Genomic DNA, 17,960 nt, shown 5'->3' with positions numbered 1-17,960 from the left:
ATTTATCTGGGTTGTTGGGCCATTTCATAACCTGTCAGTTTCTATTGTAAGCTCCTTTTGGGACAAGCAGTGGCTAATCCATCAAAAAACAGGCTTTTACATATGAAAAACCTATGTTTGGTAGCTGCTGTGAGTCTTTAAACCCACCCACTTTCCCTGATGACAAGGCATGAGACTGGGATGAATGTTATCTTGCCCAGACCTGGCATGTAATGAGGAAGTTAGCCAGCATACGCACTGTTGTCACATCTGTGTGAGTAGGATGAAGGGAAAACTGAGCCAGTCACTTTGGAAGGAGATAAAGCCCTCTTGTCCTGAGTCCTTTATATTCTATCACTGTGCCAACAAGCACATGACCAAGACCAACTATAAGAGAATTCTTTGAGATTGGATGGTCTGTCTTACGGAGCCGTGGGGGGACCATGAGAGTACTGTAACTCCTTTGAGGACTCACAGCAGCTCCCAGAAATAGGTTTTCCATATGTCAGAGCCTTTTTTTTTTTTGGCAATTGAATGGTTGCCCTCTTAAATTACATGTTTAGTATAGTTTTTGGGCTGAGATCTGATGTTTATGATTACTACTAAGTTTTTGTGTATATGTTATTTGCAGACTTTGGTCAAGGGCCTTCAAGCTACTAGTTCAGTCAGTGATCACGACTATTACTAGATCTAGAGGTAAGTAAATGTGTGAACTATGTAGTGTTTTTTGTATGGAATGTGATGTAAGGATTATGCATGGTAGAAACTTTTTATAGTGAATAATTGATTTTCATACTTTCAAAAATTGCTTATATAGCTACATATTTTAGAAGTGCATGTCAAAGAAAATACTGCAGTTGCTATGAGTTATTGCAAACAAAGGTTCTTGAAACTGTGGAAATTCAGAAAGTATTTGCAAGAGCTGTAGTGCCTTTTTTTTTTATCTTGATTGTTGATTCGAATTTTTTTGAGGGTATCATTTTAGGTGTATGGAGTGGGTTTACTGTAGATGATGTCAGTTTTCCTAAAAGATAGTAATGGTAACAGTAGATTGTTATGCGTAATTTTCTCTCTTCATTATTTTATATGGGATATACATGTTGGGTAGTAAGTTTAACAAGTAGAATACAGTATGAAAAGTACCCAGGTGTACTGTACTTTAATTTGAAAATTGTCATGTAAGCTATGATTACTCTTGGTATTAGCTCTTTATGATTTACAAGTGTATAATAATGTCTAAACTCAACATTACTATGATTATTTTTTGTTATGGTACCATCATGTTATACCTTTTTATATACATCCCTTAAATGTTAAGTGTAAATTGTACATGTTAGTTTAGGTTTGGAACTATGTACTGTATATGGAATTGTTGTTAGCTGCAAGATATCTAGAAAATATTGAAGTGGAGGCTAAAATATAGGGTATTTTTACTTAACAGATTTTTTGCTCCACAGAGAGCCAGGTCCCAAAACTTCTAATAAGCTTAGGTACTACTGTATATACAGTGCTCCCCCATTTTATGTGGGGATAGGTTCCAGAGCCTACCACTTAAATGCAAAATCCGAGGAAATGCAAATATGCTAATAACTGCCAAATACCTTGTGCCCCTTAAACTAAAATGCTTATAACTGCCTATTTTAAGATTTCATTGCTTAGTGTGATATTTAAAACAAAAATATACCTTAAATTATCATACTAAAACATTTTAATATCATTTTAAACAAAAAATACACCCCAAAACATCATCCCAAAACACTCAAAGTAACCTTACTGTTACTCTTAAGTAGGCTATATACCCCTAAAACACTTACAGCTGCCTATTTTAACAGTTCATCGGCAAACTTGACAGTTCAAACAAAAATTTACCTCAAATTATCATCCCAGAACACCCTAATATCATTTCAAAGTCATTTTGCAAAATTAAGTACCAGCCTTAATTCAGACACGCATGTTTTCTTTGACCTATGTAACTTTGTACATACTGTAATGCACTGGGCGTACATTTTACGTACAGTATATTGATATTTTCCTGTGTTGTAAGATGATTTTCAAAAAAATGATATTCACTGTACAAGTACATATTTTAGGATAATACTACTTTATATATCATATCTTGTAAAGATGTCAGACGTCTGTTCATTTTCGCATCAATCACGTCATGCATTGCATTTCTTAATATGTCACGACTCTCATGTAAATATTCATGTGTAGAATTTTCTGGCCTTTCCACTGATATGTATTCCATCATTGTACCTTTATTATGTCTCTCAAAATTGCCATTTGCTTGTCTGTCAACAAACACAAATTACTCAGATTGTGGGTCATGGCAATCGGAGGTCAGGCACCACGTTTCCTTCTGCACTCTGCCATGTATACCTGTGCTCAGGTAATAAACAATTAATACCCAGTTGACCTTTCTTGTCCTCACAACTGGTGACCCAAGGAGTGACGGTAAACAGCGGTTTTGGCTTCACCATTAAAGGGCTCACTACGGCCGCTTTACCTTCAGAGAGCCTTTAACGGAACCACACGGTGACAAAAGTCTAGGCCTCTGAAAGCTCCTCCCTCGGAGAACACCCATGTCACTAACGGACTAATTACGGCGTACCCCTTCAGGTAAGTTCTGGCGTGCTCAAACAGTTTGGCCCCGCCATTTATGATTCACGTCAACCGTACTCAGAAGTCATTAACGGAACCACACAGCGTATAGTTTTGACTTCTGACGAGCCCCAAACACCATTAACGGACTAAATACGGCACGTACTTTGCGTTTTGGTGTGAGGAAGAATGTCAGACACTGAGGTAGAAAGTCGTTCCAAGGACGCACAAATCTTCTGCATCCCTCTCTCGCCTTCAAAGGCAGCAATAAGCCAGGCGATAAAACTCCCTCTGTTCTCGCGACAAGACACCGCATCCTGGTTTCTGCAGGCAGATGTCCATTTCCGGGTGGCGAAAATTACAGACGAGGAGAACAAGGCGGACATAACCATGACAACACTTCCAGAGGAGGTCTTCAACAAAATCACCCCATGGTTGGACTCGCAGCTAGGCAAAGTCAAGTACAGAGACCTGCGAGACAAGCTCATCAAAACATACTCCATGCCCATCCCAGAAAGAGCCCAATGCGCCCTCGACCTGATGACCCAGCCCCTGGGGGACGCATCACCAAGGGACACCTGGGATGAATTCCGAGGTCTCCTGATGCTGCTGGGGATCGACGAGGACGGTTGGAGGAAGGAGATCAGCTTGTCGCGAAAAATATTCCTGCAGTGTCTTCCGCAGGAGGTGAGGGGGCAAATCACGGATGCGGACGCCCTTTCAGTGGGTGAATTGGTGAATGTCACACACAAACTCCATGCGGCCACCAAGACCTCCAAACACGCCGCAACACCTGCAGCCTGTAACCTGGTAACAGAAGAAGACGAGGCAGAGGACATGAACGCGGTGTACAGGAAGAAGGCGCCGCCACAGCAGTAGAGGACGTGGACAAATCCAGCCTGGAGTTACTTCCATCGGAGGTTTGGAAGTGCCACCAGAAATTGCAGAGCCTCCTGTTCTTTCACAAAAAACGAGAAAAGCGGCCACAAGTAACAGCAGTGGCCGCAAACCTTAAAAACTCCCGACCACTAGGATTCTTCATCCACAACGCCATATCGAAATGACGGATGCTGGTAGGCACCGGGGCTATGCAATCGGTGTTTCTGCTGTTGCGAGAGGACCGTGACCGCACATCCAGTGCTGCAACCACACTGGTGGCCGCAAATGGAGGCCCCATCCGTTGCTATGGAACTGTGACCTGCAGAATATCCATCCTGGGTCGTAATTGTGATTGGCCCTTCATCATCGTGGACGTCAAGTTCCCTCTCCTGGGCGCTGACTTCCTCGCACACCACAGTCTTCTGGTAGACATCAGCCGAAAATGCCTGCTGGATACCGGAACCTGCCTCTCCCGACCACTCTCCACTGGGCCAGGGATGCCTGCTGTCTGCTCCATCTCTTTGAACAAATACAGCACCCTCCTCCATGAGTTACCAGACGTCTTCAAACCAGAACTGTGTCAGTTGCCAGGAGCCCAGGCCAAACATGGCATCCATCACCATATCATCACGACAGGCCCGCCAACACATGCCAAATTCCGGCGCTTGCCACCCAAAAAACTCCAAGACGCTAAACAGGCCTTCACCGAGATGGAATGGATGGGCATCTGCAGGAAGGCATCGAGCCTGTGGGCATCCCCCCTCCACACGGTAAAGAAACCAGATGGCTCCTGGAGGCCCTGTAGGGACTATCGTCAGCTAAACCTAGTAACGACACCAGACCATTGTCCCTTGCCAAACCTGCAAGACCTAACAGGCGCCCTGCATGGGGCCAAAGTATTTACAAAAATGGATTTACTCAAGTCTTATTTTCAGGTACCAGTGCACCCTGACGACATTCCGAAGACAGCCATCATCATGCTGTTCGGAACGTATACCTTCTCCTATTCCACCTTAATGCCGGGGCCACATTCCAACGCCTTATGGACACCATCTTGGGGGACCTACCTTTCTGCGTTTGCTACGTAGACGACATCCTGATCTTCTCTGGGTCCCTGGAGGAACACCTGCGCCACGTCCAGGCTGTGCTGAAACGCCTGCAGGAGAATGGTTTGGTCGTCAGATTCGACCAGTGTACCTTCGGAGTGGAAAAGGTAGACTTCCTGGGCCATGAGATCTCCCTGGCAGATGTCCGCCCCATGGCCTCCAAGTTGGACGCAGTAAAGAAGTTCCCGACGCCAAAAACCATCAAGTCCCTACAGGAGTTCCTCAGCATGGTCAGCTACTACCAACGCTTCATACCAGACATCGCCCGCATCATGTATCCCCTGACCGCAGTCCTGAAGGGGGAGCTGAAAGCACTGGCGTGGGCAGCTCCACAACAACAGGCGTTCGAGCAGACAAAGGCAGTTCTCGCCAAAGCCACCACATTAACACATCACAACCCCACCGCCTCCCTGAGACTTACCACAGATGCAGCAACATCGCTTGTGGGGCGGTGCTGGAGCAGGTGTTAGATGGTTCCCCACTCCCGCTGGCCTTTTTCAGTCGTAAGTTAACACCACCGGAGACCCGCTACATTGCATTTGACAGGGAGCTGCTGGCAATCTACCAAGCCATGCAGCACTTCAAGTGCCTCTTGGACGGCACCCCTTTTACCATCCTCACAGACCACAATCCTTTAGTACATGCATTCACGAAGGCAGGTGACGCATGGTCTGCAAGAAAGCAGCGGCACTTGGCCGCTATCTTCGAGTTTGGCTGCACCATTAGCTGCATCCCCGGCAGGAAGAACCCGGTAGCCGACGCCCTGTGAAGGGTCAAGATAAATTCCGTCCACCTCAGCATAGACTATGAGGACCTGACAAAGGAACAGGCCACAGACCCGAAAACAGCAGCCTACTGCACGGCACTCACTGCACTGAAATGGGAAGACGTGCCAATAGGAGGATCCAGTTCAACACATCTCTGCGACACCAGCATGGACCACCCATGCCCCCTGATCCACACGTCCAGGAGAAAGCAGACGTTCAATGTCATCCATGGCCTGTCCCATCCATCAGGCTGAACAACAGCGTGCCTGATGACAGAGAAGTTTGTGTGGCACGGTATCAGGAAGGACATCCAGCAGTGGGGGAAGAACTGCATACCGTGCCAAACAAGTAAAGTCACCCGGCACATGGAATCAGGCATCGGAGAATTCCCTCAACCACGTCGGCGCTTCCATCACATCCATATAGATGTCGTAGGTCCTCTGCTGCAATCAGGGGCCACCAGATACCTCCTGACAGTCATAGAATACATGGTGGCTGGAGGCAACCCCAAAGACGGAAGCATCAACAAGCGCCTGTGCAGAGGCCCTCCTGTCGAGTTGGATCAGCCGTTTCGGTGTGCCTGACAGCATAACTATGGACAGGGGCCCGGCATTCTTGTCGGAGCTCTGGGTCGCCCTGGCACGCCTGATGGGGACAACTCTCCACAGTACGACAGCATATAACCTCGCAGCCAACGGCATGGTGGAAAGGGCCCACCGTTTGTAGCAGGCAGCTCTGATGGCACGCTGTATCGACGACAATTGGAAGGCCCAGCTCCACTGGGTCCTGCTGGGTCTCTGCACCACACCGAGGGCAGACGGCGATGTATCTCCTGCAGAGAAAGTCTACGGTGAAACACTAGCCGTTCTGGGAGAGTTCTTCCCCACGGCGCCGGGTGACGTAGATACCTCCCTTCCAAGGCTGAGGGAAGTGGCATAGAAGTTCACGCCCTGCCAAAAGACACACGGACAGGACCCACGTCTACAGCCCTGGGAGTCTGGATACCTGCACCCATGTCTTCATCAGGATCGATGCCCACCGCCCACCCTTGACCAGACCATACAGGGGCCCTTACCGTGTCATCAGCAGATCATCCAAGGCCTTTCTCATCAACATCCATGGGCGTGAAGACTGGGTTTCTGTTGACCGGCTGAAACCAGCTTTCCTGTTAGACAGCGAAACTTGGGAGGAAACGGGCAGGCGCCCCAGAATTCCTCCACAAAACATGGCTGCAGATGATCCTGTCACCATCCTGAAACGGGGTCAAGGGCGTCCCAAGGGGCCGCACTAAGGAATCATCTGCTTGGCTAAGCCGCTGGGCGATTCTGTATTCGAAGCCGCCCCACATCCGCAGGTATCAAGAACTCAGGGCTGGCTTCTGCTCCCAAAGCGATTCTGTGATTGATTTTTTTTTTCAGATGTCTTCCAATCATTACTTTTGTCATTATTATCTTGGGGGGGGGAGGGGAAGTACAGTACTTGTAAAGATGTCAGACGTTTCTTCTTTTTCGCATCAATCACGTCATGCATTGCATTTCTTAATATGTCAAGACTCTCATGTAAATATCCATGTGTAGAATTTTCTGGCCTTTCCGCCGATATGTATTTCATCATTGTACATTTATTATGTCTCTCAAAATTGCCATTTGTTTGTCTGTCAACAAACAAATTGCTCAGAGTGCAGGTCACGGCGATTGGAGGTCGGGCACCACGTTTCTGTCCGCACTCTGCCATGTATACCTGCGCTCAGGTAATAAACAATTTAATACCCAGTTGACCTTTCTTGTCCTCACAATATAAAATATGTAGGTAGTTTAGAACGATGGGGCACATACAGTACCTCCAAAAAGAATGCTAGGTTTGTTACGTCATGTTAGTATTTTCGTGATTAAGTACAAATGCAGTCATACCGCAAACTTACGTGAGGCTAGATTCCAGAGCCTCTCGCGCAAGGGGGAATTTTTGCGTAAGTTTGGCAGGGTCTCTGGAAATGCTAATAAATGCTTATTTCTAAAGTTTAAACACTAAATATGACCCTAATCATGCTCCCAAATTATTAAGCTAACTTTTAAATGAAATTAAAGTTACTGTAATTTCATTTAAAAGTTAGCTTAATACATTACCCTTAAAAAAAGAAATGAATGGTTGATATAAAAATAGAGAGTTGGAAGAGAATTTGTCTCCTTCCCCTTCCGACCGATCTATTTTTAGAAGTCTTCTCAACCTCTTTTTAACAACTTCTTTATTCTATGTCTCTTTCTCTTGGTTCTGGAATGCTTTTTCACGAACAAACAGTGTTTTTTATTTTGACTAGTACAACTCTTAGTTATTATGTCTCTATGTTTTAGAATGTATTTGCCACACTAGCGCATTTACACTTCGTAGACGGTACTGGTAAAATTAGATAAATTTAAACTATCTACTGCACAGGTAAAGACGTACAGAAAAATAATAAGTTGTAAAAATGTGTGAGCGCTAACTATGAGAGAGAGAGAGAGAGAGAGAGAGAGAGAGAGAGAGAGAGAGATATTGTCCTTTCTTGAAATATCATGTTCAATTATTTATGAATTATTACGGAGAGAGAGAGAGAGAGAGAGAGAGAGAGAGAGAGAGAGAGAGAGAGCCCACGTTAGATATCAAAAGAAGGAAATTCAGTATTAAACTAATTTTTAAATGGAATTAAAGTTACTGTAATTTCATTTAAAAATTACCTTAATACATTACCCTTAAAAAAGAAATAAATGGTTGGCATAAAAATATAGGAGTATGTGAAGATTAGTGTACTATTTCTCTCTCTCCCATTCCATCGATCTATTTTTAGAAGTCTTCTCAACCTTGTTTTTAAAAACTTTTTTATTCTGCCTCTTTCTCTTTGTTCTGAAATGCTCTATGTCTCTATGTTTTAAAACGGCGCATTTACAGTTTGTAGACGGTACAGGTAAAATTAGATCAATTTAAAATTATCCGCTGTACAGTTAAAGACATACAGAGAAACAGTAATGTAGGTTGCACTAAGTACGAGAGAGAGAGAGAGAGAGAGAGAGAGAGAGAGAGAGAGAGAGAGAGAGAGAGAGAGAGAGAGAGAGAGATAACAGTTGTCCTTACTTAAGAGAGTGAAACTTTTTATGAATTATTACGGACAGAGAGAGAGAGAGAATTAGTAGAAAATCTTTGACCCGCTAATCAGCAACACTCTCCCTTCTTGTCATATTAAATCGACATGTCTGACAGCTTTGCCTTGGAGCTTGAACAAAAGAGGAGGGAAAGACATTTGTTTGTTTAATATATGCATCACATATGAATTTTGTAATTACAGTTATATTATTATTATTATTATTATTATTAATTTGGCAGCAGACCCTCTTTTAAACAGGTTCTATTGAATATTATTGCTGCTTCAGCTGCATTTATTTTGTAGAAGACTTTTCTATTTTCCTTATTAGGACTTCTCTTCAGTGGAGGTGCGTGCTAACAGCTCGCCTATATTTGTCATTTCACGGGGGAAAAGTCAAAATCTGGATTCTGCTTCTTTATATATTCTATACAGTTGGTTCTATACAATTGTTGCCCGGACGCGTTTTAGACAGACTCTTCTGTCATTCTCCAGCGGGAGCTAGTAGAGGACAGGCAGATTGCATAGGTCCTTCTGAATTTATACACAGGCTTCAGCGGGGTCATGGATGGTGAATTCTGATTGGTTGCAGTCAGCGAACTTCAAGCCAAATTTCTGCGTGCGGCTTCGATCCTGACAGATCTTGCCAACCTGGGAATGTCATTCATTCCAGCGTTCCCATTGGCCTGCCGTTGCGTGATGTCATGCCAGCTGACATCATCGGTAGTTTGGCTGCTATTGGGCTGCGGATGAATGATGTCATTATCTACTCTTTCTGTCGTAGTCGGGGATTGTCTCGTGGGCGCCTCGCTCATCAGGGCATCTCCATTCTCAGGGGTTGTTGTTTTTTCCAGGTATTCGTTGGATTTGGTGGGTGTTCTGCATTATTCTTCTTAAATTCGTGGGTAGGAGCGATGCCTCCTGCGTTGTATTCATTGTTGGTTTCTCTCGGCAATGAGGCGCCTCTAGCAGGTGCAGATGTCGGTCGGCTCTCTCGATTATACTTATATTTTGTATAATACTGTCGCGGGAGATGGAAATATTGTGAGTAGCACGGGCGTGGTTCATGATGGCACCCTCCTGGGCGTGGCAGGAGATCCTTTTTGACAGGCGCATCGTGGTCATTCCAATATAAGCGCGGGGCATCCTCGGACAGGATGTACAAATTGGCAAGAGAACCCCTCAAGCAGAAGAACGTGGTCTACCAATTTGTATGTCCTGTCTGAGGATGCCCGGCGCTTATATTGGAATGACCACGATGCGTCTGTCAAAAGGATCTCCTGCCACGCCCAGGAGGGTGCCATCATGAACCACGCCCGTGCTACTCACAATATTTCCATCTCCCGCGACAGTATTATACAAAATATAAGTATAATCGGGAGAGCCGCCGACCCTCGACGTCTGCGCCTGCTAGAGGCGCTCCTCATTGCGAGAGAAAACCAACAATGAATACAACGCAGGAGGCATCGCTCCCTACCCACGAATTTAAGAAGAATAATGCAGAACACCCACCAAATCCAACGAATACCTGAAAACGACAACCCTGAGAATGGAGATGCCCCTGATGAGCGAGGCGCCCTACGAGACAATCCCCGACTACGACAGAAAGAGTAGATAATGACATCATTCATCCGCAGCCCAATAGCAGCCAAACTACCGATGATGTCAGCCGGCATGACATCACGCAACGGCAGGCCAATGGGAACGCTGGAATGAATGACATTCCCAGGTTGCGAAGATCTGTCAGGATCGAGCCACCGCAGAAATTTGGCTTGAAGTTCGCTGACTGCAACCAATCAGAATTCACCATCCATGACCCCCGCTGAAGCCCGTGTATAAATTCAGAAGGACCTATGCAATCTGCCAGTCCTCTACTAGCTCCCGCTGGAGAATGACAGAAGAGTCTGTCGAAACGCTGTCGCGGCAACAATTGTATAGAACCAACTGTATAGAATATATAAAGAAGCAGAATCCAGATTTTGATTTTTCCCCCATGAAATGACAAATATTGGCGAGCTGTTAGCACGCACCTCCACTGAAGAGAAGTCCACAATAAGGAAAATAGAAAAGTCTTCTACAAAATAAATGCAGCTGAAGCAGCAATAATATTCAATAGAATCTATTATAATTATTATTATTGTTATTATTATTATTATTATTATTATTATTATTATTATTATTATTATTATTATTATTATGAAAATTAGTACTAATTATTAGGTAAAAAATTTATTTATACAAAACAAATTAGCATATACATGTACCATAAAAAATCTCTCATCTCAGTTAGAGAGAGAGAGAGAAACTATTAATTTTATTATTTAATGTTATTTAATTTACACATTGAAGCTTGAAAACTTATAAATTACATAAAAAATTAAACACAAACACTTTTGCAGGGTTTCTCAGTATTTGCAAATGTTCGTGTGTCTGTGAAAAACTTGTGAATGACAATTAGTTAGGTTCCAATGAAAAGTTTGCATGTCTGTGAATTTGCGCAACGTGAGTCACACAAGTTCGGGGTACTACTGTATATGTATGGTAAAAAAATGATTTACTACAGTAAGTTCTTGGTTTACATCGTTTTGTGGTTAGTCCTCACCATCTCCTATAAATTATAAAAAAATTCTTGTGCTCTCTCTCTCTCTCTCTCTCTCTCTCTCTCTCTCTCTCTCTCTCTCTCTCTCTCTCTCTCTCTCTCTCTCTCTCTCTCAGTATACAGTACATATTCATACTCTGTACTTTAATGGGAAAACACTGCAAAATATCTATAACACGTTATTTCACTTATAGAATCCATTTATGCTCTATTGATCTAATCACCATAAAAATATTTAAAATCCGAATTTCATATGTAAAGATAAAAAACACAAAAATAAACAAATCCAGCAAGTTCATGACAGATTGACAAAGGTAGTGTTGCCATATTTTTTGCTTTATCTGATTTATTGTACCGTATTTCATTACAAGTTTAGTTGGCTATGATTATCACACATATTGTAACAGTACACAAGGGAATATTTTATCACTGTTGATGTTTCATTTCAAAATCATTGTAAAAGTATTTAAAATGCGAATTTCATATGCAGGCAACACTCAACATTCCTATTCTCCTCCCAGCCACTGTAAAGTCTCATCCCCAGGAAGTTACTGTGATCTGATGTATTACACTAAAGCTCTCTCTCTCTCTCTCTCTCTCTCTCTCTCTCTCTCTCTCTCTCTCTCTCTCTCTCTCTCTCTCTCTCTCTCTCTCTCTCTCTCTCTCTCTGAGATAAGAGAAAGGTTTATTTTTTATGCATGTATGTTTATTTGTTTTGGACAATATAGTTTTACAGATAAATGTGATGTTACTTTGTCATTCATTTTTTCATATTTTCCATGCATAATTACTGTACAAGTTTTTGCATTTCAATAAAAGTAGACAGGGAAATAAAGTTAAAATAATTAGCGAATATTTCAGATACTTTACAGCATGCTCTATCATCCAAAAACACTTCACAGTAAACAAAAGTGGACAAAATGAGACAAATTGATTATATTTTGGTTAGGAACGAAGACAAGAAAATCATTATGCATTGTAAGGTTATTCCAAACGAATCTCTTGTAGCTCAACATAAACTGGTAGTGGCAGCTTTTGGGTTGAAAGCAATAAGGAAAAACCCCAGCCAGGAATAGGAGGATCAAAACTTGGAAGCTGAAGGGGAAGAAGGCAAGAGAATGCAGAAGTAAAGTGGAAAGAGCCAGAGAAGAGAGACGTGTAAAAGGAATCTCAGAATCGCCTGAAGAGATATGGGATGATATGAAAGGGATTGTGGTTCCAGCAGCAGCAGAGGTGTGTGGGAGGACAAGTGGTAAGCAGCAACAGGAAAGAGAAACATGGTGGTGGAATCAAGAGGTTCAAACACCTGTGAAGGAAAAGAGTATAGCCAGAAGAGGGTGGGAAGAAGAAAACTACCAAGGAAGAGAGGAGTATAGACAGACAAAGAGGGAAACAAAGAGAAAGGTAGCGATTGGAAAGGGAGAAGCCATGAGAGAGTGTTAAGAGAAGATGGGAACACCAGAGGGAGAAAAGATAATTAACAGAATTGCAGAAGCGAGGAGAAAAGACAGGCAGGTTGTAGGAGAGGTAGGAATTATTAAAGATGAAAATGGAAATATCTTAATTGAGGAAGAAGAGGTTAAGAGAAGGGGGAAAGAATATTTTTCACAACTATTAAACACTGAGAATGAGCGTGAAGAACTGGAAAATGTTCCTCCAGTAGAAGGACCAATAGCAAACATCAGAGAGAGTGAAGTTGAGAGTGCTATAAAGAAAGGAAAAGTAAATAAAGCTGCAGGAAAGTCAGAGTTAACAATAAAAATGATTAAATCATTGGAAAATCTAGGGATGTAGAGGAAATGCCAAGGGACTGGAACGACAGTTGGATGATTAAAATATATAAACAAAAAGGAGACGTGTTAAACTGTGGGAACTGCAGAGGAATAAAGCTTTTGGAGGAAGTATTCAAGATACTAGAAAGTATAGCAGAAGGAAGGTTGGGAGAGCTGATAGATATACATGAGCAGCAGTTTGGGTTTATGAAAGGAAAGAGCACAGTGGATGCTGTATTTATAGTAAGACAAGTCCAAGAGAAGTATCTAGAAGGAAACAGGAAAGTTTATTTGTGTTTTGTGGATCTTGAAAAGGCATATGCCAGGATAACAAAAAGAGTTATTTATTGGTGTTTGAGAAAGAGGAATACCAGAGAAGTTGGTAAGGTTAGTGAAGATGATGTATGAGGGGGCAAGAACCAGTGTACAGACAAAATATCGGGAGACTGAGGCATTTTCCGTGAAGGTTGGCTTCTCCATCAGGGATCAGCTCTGAGTTCGTTCTTGTTCCTCGTCATTATAGACACTTTGACATCAGAATTAAGGAACCACGAAGAACTGTGGGAACTGATGTTTGCTGATGATTGTCATTATAGCAGACGCAGAAAAGAGCTGCAAGAACAGTTTTAACATGGAAAGGAGCCCTAGAAAAGAAAGGGTCGAACATGAACATTGGAAAGACAGAGCTAATGATTAGTAGTAAAGAAGGACAAGAAGTAAACATTCAAGTGGAAGATGGTACAGAGTGCTAAAACAGAACAATGAGTTTAACTACTTGGGATCAATAATAGCAGAGGAGGGAGGTACTAAGAAAGCAGTGAAACAGACAGTAAAAGAAGCATGGCAAAAATGGAGGGAAGCAATTGGAGTTGTTTTAGGCAAGAAAATGCCATTAAGGCTCAAAATGAAAATTTATAAGATAGTTATCAGGCCCATACTATTATATGGGGCACAAACTTGGGCATGTGAGAGGAAAGAGGAGTTATCAGGCCCATACTATTATATGGGGCACAAACTTGGGCACGTGAGAGGAAAGAGGAGGGGCTGTTGGAAAGAACTGAGATGAGGGTGGTGAGTATGGATTGCTGGAATATCACTATTGGAAAGGAGGGAGAGTCAAGATATAAGAAGAATGTGTGGTATATGTAATGTAAAGGAGAAGGCTAGGGAAGCTCGTCTGAGATACTGTGGCCATGTAACAAGAAGAGAGGAGATGGAACCAATCAAGAAAGCTAAGAACATGCCAGTGATGGGGAGGAGGAGGAGGAGTGTGGGGTGTCAGCAGGTCAGATGGATGGATGTGGTGAGGAGGGATATGGGTGAGGTGTGACTGGGGGAAGAAGGTGCAAGGAATAAAAATAGATGGAGAAAGTTAACTCAAGCTGCTGACCCTGTTATACAGTGGGATTAATAAGGTTGAAAGAAGAATATAATTTCAAATACATCTTAATTACCCTTGAGAGAGAGAGAGAGAGAGAGAGAGAGAGAGAGAGAGAGAGAGAGAGAGAGAGAGAGAGAGAGAGAGAGAGAGAGATCATAAACTTGTTAAGCTCATCTTGGGGCCCCCCCCTATCATTCCAGGGTGGGCCCCAGAATGAGCTTAACAAGTTTGCAATTTGTATTGCAGATTTATTTAATTTGTATTAAACATCTTATAGATGTTTTGCTGTGTTTATATTAATATTAACATTTGAAAATTAGTAAATCATATGTTATCATAAAAATGTATTTTATATAGTAATTAGTGAATATTGCTCTATGAAAAAATTTGCAAATTAGTGAAAATTCCTCCATGGACAAGTGAATGTGTTCCACAAAAATCCGCAACAATGTGAATCGCAGAAATGTGAAATGTGTAAAAACGGGGCGCTTGTGTGTATATATATATATATATATATATATATATATATATATATATATATATATATATATATATATATATATATATATATTGTATATACAGTAGAACCTGGTCCTTGACCATATCCGAACTCGACATAATCAGATTTCGACGCAAAATTGGAGTAAATTTTCCTGTGGAGCTCGAACAAAAAACCAGAATCTGATCTGATAAACCACGTGATATTTGTAAACAAATTTTTTGTGTTTCAGTCAGTTGGTGCTAGTTGGCGTTGTTCCTAGGCGTCTTTTAAATCCTGCTCAGCTGTGCTTAGGGTGTTTTGATCTATTTCGTTAGTTTTTGATAAAAACATGGCTCCCAAGAAAGCCATTGCAGACAAGCAGAAAAGGAAAATGGTAAGAACCATAATTGAACATAAAAAAAGAGATTATTGAAAAGTATGAAAGAGGCATTTGTGTGGCTGATTTAGTATCTCAGTTTAAGCTACTGAGATCCCCACAAGTACATTTTTAAAGCACAAAGAGGCAAGAAGAAGTACTAGTGTTGCTAAGGGGGTTACGAGTTTGACAAAACAGAGGCCTCCCATAATAGATGAAATATAAAAATTATTGTTAGTATGGGTAAACAAAAACAGATTGCTGGTGATAATGTTTTGGAGGAAGTACCATACCATTTACTGTCATAGAAGATGCACCCTCACATATGATGCACCCCTATTTTAAAAGGATATTTTGTGGAGAAACCAATTTTAGTATCATAACATGTATTGAAAGATATTTTAAAGTGGTTTTGTAGGGAAAAATGTATGATTCTGTGCATGAAATACAATGCAGGTACAAAAACCTTTATCCAAAATTCTAAAAACTGAAAAGCTCTAAAAACCAAAAGCATTTTGTTGAAAGTAGAGCGTCGATTCATAAGGTTGGTTGGTTTGGTGTGCTAATGGCTGACCTGAGTCATTTGGGTGTGTGCTGCCACTCAAATTGAACTTAGAAAATCCCAGGATAACAAAATAATTATACATCTGCCTGCTAATTTGAGTCTCTTTAACCAGTGGGTATTAGCACATATGCACACACTGACTGTGTGTGTTCATAATGTTTTTAAAACGTATAGTACAGGTAATACATCTTTGGAAGACAAAACACCTGTAAATTTTGTTTTCATTTGTGTGGAGACCGGAAACGGAGGTGGATTACCATTCCTCTAGAGATTAAAGAGATGAATTCTCTCTCTCTCTCTCTCTCTCTCTCTCTCTCTCTCTCTCTCATGTGGGTGTAACAATTGTTTCACTGAATTGTGCAATAATAACAAAAGATGGTTTAATAAACAAGAAATGTTATGAAATATAGAAAAAAAGAAACCAGTGATTTGAGCACCCATGAAAAAGGCTGCAGTGCTCACACTTAATATATTATAATGAAAAACAAAATAAAGTTCGTGAGTAAATTAATAGAAAAAATCCAAATTGATGATACAAAAAAAGAAAGTAAAATCAACCGCTATAACATTATATTTTCAGTAGCTATATTATACAATGGAACATAAGTGGTTTGCAGACCAGATTACACCTAGAAGTACAACGATTTAAAGAATATGAACCAATGATATTATGTTTACTACATGTCAACAAAACTGTGTCAACAATAGATAAATACACCTTAACATCTTCATCATAAGAGGCAGAAGGAAATTTAGGTACAGCCATATTTGCACATAACAAAGTAGTTTAGGACAAAGTACCTGTAAACATTACTGACTTGCAAAAATCAGATATTAAAATCCGAATAAAAAATTATAATTATGTAGTTTATGATGTATACCGCCAACCTAATAAAAATTATGACATTGATAAGCTTAAAGAATTACTTAACAATGCTAAGGAACCTACATTAATAGTAGGTGCTGTTAATGCTCACAACCTGATATGGGACTATAATTGTACAAACTCAAATAGAGCAGGAAGTAATATAGAAGAATTAATTGATTCAAACAACATGTGCTGTATAAGTGATAACGAAATCAGCACAGATTTTTCAAAAACACATGGAACGTTTTCCTCAGTAGACTTTACTGTATGTACAACGGACATAGTAGACAGGTTGGATTGGAATACAGTTGATGACTTGTATACCAGTGATCATTTTCCAACATTAATTTCATTATTACAATATAATCCCAACAAGCATGTCCCTCAATATAACATTTATAAAGCAGATTGTGAATTATATGAATTCCACATTAGGAATATCCCATCATTTGAGTATATACAAGATCTTAATGAAACAAATAAATTTCTTGTTGATTTCATGAAAAATGCTTCTGGTAAAGCAATACCAAATCAAAATCTCTTCCAACAAAACACAAAGTCCCATGGTGGTCTGAAAAACTAACAATTAATAAAATAAAACACCAGATTGGAAGACGATTGGATAATTTGAATAGAAAGTTCAGTAAAATAAATAAAACATTAGTGATATTAGAAGAAAATTGACAAAAACTGACTATATTATCATTAGAAATTGATACTTTAAAACTTCTATATATAACAAAATATCTGCAAAATTTAAAAAAGAAGTAATTCTAATAATACTCCCATACAAAAAATATGGAAAAAATTCAGGAAAATAAATGGTACCCATGTTAAACCACCTAGACATGCAATATTAAAAGATGGGAAAAGAATACTGTACTTGATACAAAAGAAATAATTAATATAATAGGAGAAAACTTAGCAAAAGTAGTGATAAAAATTTAGATGAACACTTCTGCACAAAGAAAAATAGTATAGAATTAATAATAATAAATTTTGAAACAATAGAAGATATATATTATAATAAAAAATTAAATAGGAAGAGTTAGAATTTGCTCTCTTGAACAGCAATAAATCTGCTCATGGAGGTGACAATATTTGTTTTGAAATGATCTGCCATGTAGCACCCTTGGCAAAGTCATACTTATTACAATTTTGTAATCACTTATGGCTTTGAAATTTATTTCCTGATGAATGGCGTAAAGCTATAATTATTCCTATCCCCAAATCTGGAAAGGATCCCAGTAATGTAAACAATTACAGACCTTTTCTTTAACAAGTTGTGTATGCAAATTACTAGAGAAAATGGTGAATGCTCGACTAACATGGCACATTCGAGAAAATAAAATTTTTGCTCCCACTCAGTTCAGGTCACAATGTGACAGATCTACATTGGATTCTCTATCTTACTTGGAAGACAACCTACAAAGAGGATTTGAATGAAAACAAATTACTATAGCCATCTTTTTTG

General features: G+C 40.6%; 1 long non-coding RNA gene across 1 annotated transcript in view; it reads left to right on the top strand.

Moving 5' to 3' along the window:
- The window catches only part of LOC136834722 (uncharacterized), a 51,104-nt gene that overhangs the window by 18,181 nt on the left and 14,963 nt on the right, over positions 1-17,960 (top strand). Inside the window, exon 3 of the long non-coding RNA XR_010851858.1 lies at positions 611-675. This is a non-coding gene — a long non-coding RNA (uncharacterized lncRNA). The remainder of the gene's footprint in view (positions 1-610; positions 676-17,960) is intronic.

Source organism: Macrobrachium rosenbergii, chromosome 54, assembly GCF_040412425.1.
Source record: "Macrobrachium rosenbergii isolate ZJJX-2024 chromosome 54, ASM4041242v1, whole genome shotgun sequence".
NCBI classification, from domain to species: domain Eukaryota; kingdom Metazoa; phylum Arthropoda; class Malacostraca; order Decapoda; family Palaemonidae; genus Macrobrachium; species Macrobrachium rosenbergii.
This window is presented reverse-complemented; position numbering and strand designations above follow the sequence as displayed.